Source organism: Misgurnus anguillicaudatus, chromosome 22 (assembly GCF_027580225.2).
Source record: "Misgurnus anguillicaudatus chromosome 22, ASM2758022v2, whole genome shotgun sequence".
Lineage (NCBI taxonomy): Eukaryota > Metazoa > Chordata > Actinopteri > Cypriniformes > Cobitidae > Misgurnus > Misgurnus anguillicaudatus.
In genome coordinates this window covers 7,556,378-7,563,139 of record NC_073358.2, presented here as the reverse complement: position 1 = coordinate 7,563,139, position 6,762 = coordinate 7,556,378, and the positions used below count along the sequence as shown (strand labels likewise).

The 6,762-nt window shown below is 35.6% G+C and overlaps 1 pseudogene; it reads right to left on the bottom strand.

Moving 5' to 3' along the window:
• Positions 1-2,926: 2,926 nt before the first annotated feature.
• LOC129440975 (interferon-induced protein 44-like) lies at positions 2,927-5,115 on the bottom strand (annotated as a pseudogene).
• Between the last annotated feature and the right edge of the window lie 1,647 nt (positions 5,116-6,762).

Below are 6,762 nucleotides of genomic sequence, written 5' to 3'. Positions count from 1 at the left end.
AAAAAACGTAGTGGTAATAAAAAAAATTTCCTCCCTATATATTAACAAAAATGTATCTAATGACCCGTCTTCAATCTCTGCTTATGTTTTTAAATTTTATCAAAATTTATACACTTCTTCTTTTGATTTTAATGCCTCATCCTTATTTTTTCACAAGATTCAGTCAGTTATACCTAAAATTGATGACCACAACAGGGAACTTTGCGAGGAACATTTTAGTATAGATGATCTTTATAATGTACTAAAAAGAATGCCATGTAATAAATCACCAGGGCCGGATGGCTTACCCTTTGAATTTTTTAAAGTTTTTTGGGACTCCATTAAGCATCTCCTTTATGAAGCCCTTATTGAGTGTGTAAACAATGGTGAATTGGCTGAATCAATGAAACAGGGTCTTATTTGTCTCATACCTAAGCCTAATAAAGATTCGAAACTTTTGGATAATTGGCGCCCAATTAGCCTTTTAAATTCTGATTATAAATTATTAGCGTCTGTTTACGCAGACAAACTCAAACCCTGTTTAGCAGACATAATTTCAAACTCTCAATCTGGTTTTATAAAAGGTAGACACATATCTAATAACATTAGGTTAATTATAGATATGTTAGATTATTCTGAATTCATAAATAAAGAGGCTTTAATTTTGTTCATCGACTTTTACAAAGCTTTCGATACAGTGGAGCATTCTTTTATCTTTGAAGCCCTCACTCATTTTGGTTTTGGTAGTTCCTTTATCAGTGCCATTCGTACTCTTTATAATGGAATCAATAGTTGTGTCTCCTTAGCTTACGGCACTTCTCCCAGGTTTCAGATGGGCCGGGGCATTCGTCAGGGTTGTCCCATTTCTCCTTTTCTTTTTATACTGGCTGCTGAGTTACTAAGTCTGCATATAAAGCACTCAGGTATTGAAGGCATAAATATTGGGGAGAACTCTTTACTAATTAGTCAATTAGCTGACGATACATGTCTTTTTCTTAAAAATGAGTCACAAGTTTCCTTTGCCTTAAATGAATTGAACACTTTCTCTACAGCTTCAGGTTTGGTAGTAAACCCAAAGAAAAGTGAAATCTTGTATATACACGATTCAGATAAAATTTCTGTTAATGGTATTGATGTTAAAAAGTGTGTCAAATATTTAGGAGTTGATATTTGCAGATCAAATTCAGACCGTCTTCATTACAACTTTCAACCAAGGTTAGATAACATTAAAAATGTTCTATGTTGCTGGCTGCAGAGAGACTTAACAATCTATGGGAGGGTTCTGCTGACTAAGGCTGAAGGTATTTCACGCCTAGTTTATCCTGCTCTCTCCTTATATATTGATCAAAAAACTATTAAATCTATTGACTCTCTGCTTTTCCGCTTCATTTGGAAAAATAAAACAGAAAGAGTTCAGAGGAAATCTCTGGTAAATAGCTACAAGGAGGGTGGTCTTAATGCTTTAGATTTTCAGAACATTAACCAAACATTCAAAATTAATTGGATTAAAAAGTGTTTATCCAGCACGGATTTGCCCTGGTTTTGGATACCCAATCTAATCTTTAAGCATTGTGGTGGTCTTAAATTTTTATTGTCATGTAATTTCAAATGTAATAAATTGCCTATCAAACTCTCAAATTTCCATAAACAGGCTCTAGAATCCTGGAAAATGGCCTTTAAACATAATTTCTCCCCACACACTTGTATTATTTGGAATAATGTAAATATACTGTCTGGTAACAAATCTCTCTTCTTCAAAGAATGGGTAAATCAAAATATTCTTTTTGTTTCTGATTTATTTAATGCTCAAGGGAACCTTTTTTCTTTTCCTGACTTTGTGACTTTAAAAGGTGCAACAATTTCCCAAAAAGATTTTAACAAAGTTATTAAAAGTATCCCTGTTGGTTTAAAAACTTTGTTGAAAGCACATTTAAGTTATGGTGTTTTAAATAATTACATTCCCACCCTTGCAATAAATGGTGTTAATATTTTAGATAAAAAATGCAATAATTTCTTTATTAGAAATGTTCTTTCTTCATCTTCAAGTAGCGGGTGCAAAGCTCAATCTAAATGGAGTTTCTGTTATCCAAATTCTGATGTCAAAAACTTATGGAATTTTTCATACAAGCTTGTTATACCAAACAAAATTAAGGAACTCCAGTTCAAGATTGTACACCGATATTACCCTTGCAATTTACTCTTAAGCAAATTTTTTAACAATGTATCTTCTTTATGTACATTTTGTAATATAGAGGATGAATCTATTTTACACTTGTTTTTTCATTGCCCATTCTCAAAATCCTTTTGGTCAGATGTTACTTTTTTGGTTTTTCTATGCTGTAAAAAAATTGTTGAATTTTCAGAGACTATTATCTTTCTTTCAGATTTTTATTCTAAGGACATTAATCTTGATAACACTATTTTTCTGATTTCTCTTCTTGGAAAATTTCATATTCATAAAGCCAGATCCATTCATTCTAAACCTAATTTTAGAATGTTTGCTACAGACATTAAGTCCCTATACAAAACTTTTGACAATATGACAAAGCCGTTAAATTCAAAAGCTCAAAAAACTTTTAATATCCTTTATTTCTGTTATAAAGTATATTTGATTGTATTGTATGTTTTGTAAATTGTGATGTCCGTCTACCCCCTGTTATCTGTTCATTGTTGTCTTAATTCTGTTAATAAAAAAAAAAAAAAAAAAAAAAACAAAAAAAATGTAGGTATGAACATGCTGATTATTTGATGCCTGCTGTATGATGTTATTATGAATATTCAGTAACAGGATATTAAACTACCTAGATCCATTTACACGTCTTCTTTACAATGCATATGCTGGAGCTTTAGTGTTTAATCTATGTATTATTTGTTACATTTAATAAATCAATAAAAGCAAGTGTTACCTTAAAAATTAACAAGCGGAACGTGTTTTTTGTAAACAATTTTAATTAGTGATTTTGTTTGAGTAATACCACCAATAAAACAATTTGAATCCTGTAATGGATATTATTGAAATGTGATATTAATAAGCACTTAATGATATTGGCATCCATAGTTTGCTTTACCCAGTACCCACGTTAAGTTTATTTTCATTACTTAAATATAATAAAACAAATGAAATACACATTTATAGGTGCCATTTCAGACACATATTCTGGAAATAACATATTTATCGGTCATTCACAACTTACAGCACTTAAATTATATACAATTTTAATTATGTATCTTTAAATTACAATTTGACAGTGAATCTTTTTGTCTTCTAAAACTGAAATGAAGGCATTGAAATGTAATTTAATGAACTATCAGCTTTCTGTTGAAGCAAACTCAAGTTCACAGGTGATCTGGGCATTGTGTCTGAATGGCAATGATGTACCTGGACAGTAATGGTATTACAAAAATAATAATGATTACATTACAAAGTCCTGTAAATGTACAATACAAGTTAACAACAAAAAAATTTACATACATTTAACTTTATAACTTTAAGCAACATTGGCATCAACATCATCCAAATAATCTTCAGCATAGTTGAGCATCTGCTGTGAGAAGCAGGAGATCACAACTGAGGTTCAGTTCAAGCTCCTGACTGTAGTTCTTCACAGGTAACTTTACAGGTAACACACAAGACACAGGAACACCCAGTCGAGAGCTGACCTCCTGTACCTGTAGAGTCAATACAAATCTCTCAGTCCATCTGTCACACTTTCAGCTCCATATGACACAGTTTCAGCTCTGTAAGATCTCACCTTTGTCTTAATGTAGGAACTGACATAAACCTTTAGAAGATCTTTCTCCACCAGAGGACACGCCTCATCTACTTAAGTCATCAAGACGATCTGAGGAGCACCTGAAAATTGATCAGTAAAGCAATATTGAGATATGTATCAACAGCTTTATATGCAACACACATTTTGAAGATGCTTAAAGATCTTCCTATGATACAACAAATCCAGAATCATGTGTTTTATAAACAAACTTACTCAGCGAGTTCACTTTTTTGCGTATGGCTGCAAGTTTGTCCTCCAGTTTGCTGGACCTGAGGGAGATTTTTGTGGCGTCTATCACAAACACCACCAATGGATCCTCTCCTGTAGAGATGAAGGTCTGTAGGACTTTTGCTCGTCAGGATGAAATGTTGCTAGGGGCTTGAACTTAGGCAATGTAAATAATGATTAAGTACATAAAAACATATATTTCAGCTAGTTCGTTTGGATACAACCGTATCATCTTAATGTTCATCTCTTACTTGATCTGTTCTAGATGTATGTGTGTAAGATGCTGATGTGTTAACACTTGTCCTCAACCTCGATCAGAATGTTATTGTATGATGCAATAATAAATTGTCCACGACATCTATAGCTCAAACTGCCTTATTTATTCTAGCAAAATCCACTTGAATCATGTTCAGTCATTTACATTCTTTTCTGTGTGGTTTCTGAAATACAACAAATAATAGATGCATTTAACATAAATTTACAATGAATACACTAAAGTATACATTTAGACATTGCATACATATAATGAAACAAACCGTCAAATGAAACATATGTAGAACTGGGTGAAATATTCACAGATGGCCGCTAGACAACGCTATTACCTCAGCAATAACCCAAATACCATCTAACACAGATTATTGCGATACATCCAATTAAACAGTATAAGTAAATAACGTTTATATGCTTAAATGCTAACATACTAATTTAGCAACAACATATACAAAGGATTGAATATTATGCTATTATTATGGGCGATTGCAACAATAAGCTAACTTAAAACAGTTATGCTTGTCATTACACATGACCGTAGATTAGTACACATATAAACGTGATGCACAATTCTTAATGAACGTAAACAATAGTATAGTGTATCTCCAACATAAAGAAATATAACTTACAGTCTCAAGGACGCACACATCAGAACAAACAATATACTGTCTCGTCCATAGCGACCGAACTATTCAGAACATGTCCGAACTTGCCTGGGCAGGTCCATAACTCCGCCCACATATTACGTCACCCATAAACTAGCAGGGTATTTTATACAATATCGATCTGGTATGAGACCCTAAGGAATGCTGCAGCTGATGTCCTCAATATTCAAACCTGCACCTGTCTGCTCCTCCAGTCCCATAGTGTCACACAACACAAATGGCAATGACTTTCCCTCATGACAATCTTTAAGTGGATATGTGCGAAACTTAAAGAAAACATGTCTCCTCTGGCCGTTTTGCGCTCAGAAAAAGTGGGGACGCTTTGGGTTGCTCGAGACCAATAGGGTCTGTCCGGCAACGAAGATAGTTAGCGAGGGTGCTTATTGTGTGTAGTTATATATGCTGCCATATGCTGGGGGGAATTTAGGAGCGCTGGCCACTTATTCATGTGCATGAGAGCTCCGACGCGCATGGACATTATTATTCGATAACGCGCAGAGCAAAAGACATTCGGTATACTGTGCCCTGTTATGGGGTTATTAAAACATTGATCAGCTAACTCCCACCTGAAGCGTGAACATCTATTCTGTGAACTTGAGAACTGACGATTAACTGTTCCTGAATAACGGAGCCTCTCGGATTAAACCCAATCCTTACCAGGAAGAGTCCATCTGTCCGGTTGACGACCGGCTTGACTGTGCTTCCCATATAAATGTGATCTTTAACTTAATGCATATATTTAAATAAGAGTTTTCTATTTATCTATTTTGGGATTGTTAATAAAGTGATATATATATATATTTTGCGAAAGTTCTGTTGTGTGCAGTGTGTACCTTCTTGTTCTCCATTACTTCTAGTGAACCTCTGTAATATTTAAAATAGAAGGTTCACTACACTGGTGGCAGCGGTTGGATTTAAGTTAGAAAAATGGAGAACGAGGGTATGCCTGCTTCACAATCAGGGGCACATTCATCAGTCCCAAATAGTGATTTGGTAAATGCTCCTTCGAATAGGCTTCAAGTGTCTCGGCCTCTGTTTATGCCTGAAACATTTACTGGGGTGGGACGTGAATGGTCTGATTGGTCCGAACAATTTGAGATGGCAGCACAGGTGAATGGGTGGGACAATGAGCTCAAGTTAAAGTTTATGTCCTTACTATTGTCTGGTCGCGCTAGAGATATTTATGGTGGACTTCCTTGTGAAGCCAAAAATAATGATATGCTTTTGAAAGATGCGATGGGCAAGTGTTTAGAGCCCTGTGAGAGTGCAGATTGGAGTCGTGTGAGTTTTTCCTCCCGAGTTAGGCTCCCTAATAAGACAGCCCGAGAATTTGGAAATGCCTTAAGGCGGTTGATCTATAAAGCATATCCCTCTGCTGATGTTGCGACACAAGATTTATTGGCTCGTGATCATTTTGTTGCACATGTAGGTAATGGTGATATGCGTATACATCTTCATGGTGGAGGAGTTGCGCCAGGAGGTTAAGGCTTTACAAGTTAGTGTAAAGGAGATGCAGACAACGCAGATAAAGAATAGGTCGTCCCCCGCACCAATTGCTCCCAAATTAAGTTTAACAGAACCACCAGTCCGTGCTCGGACTGATGCATGTTGGGAGTGTGGATGCACTAGGCACCTGCGCAGGAATTGTCCATATTTGCAGGGAAAATAGAGGCGGCAGGCACAGTGGGCCAAATGCCTGCCCCCATGTTGACGACTGGGAAATTGGCCTCGGTTTCTGCAAAAGGTGCTGGAGTGTTTGTGACAGGTAAAGTGGGGGGATGTGAAACACGATTATTAATTGACACAGGAGCACAGGTATCTATTGTGCCCAAACAGTTTTGGTTAAA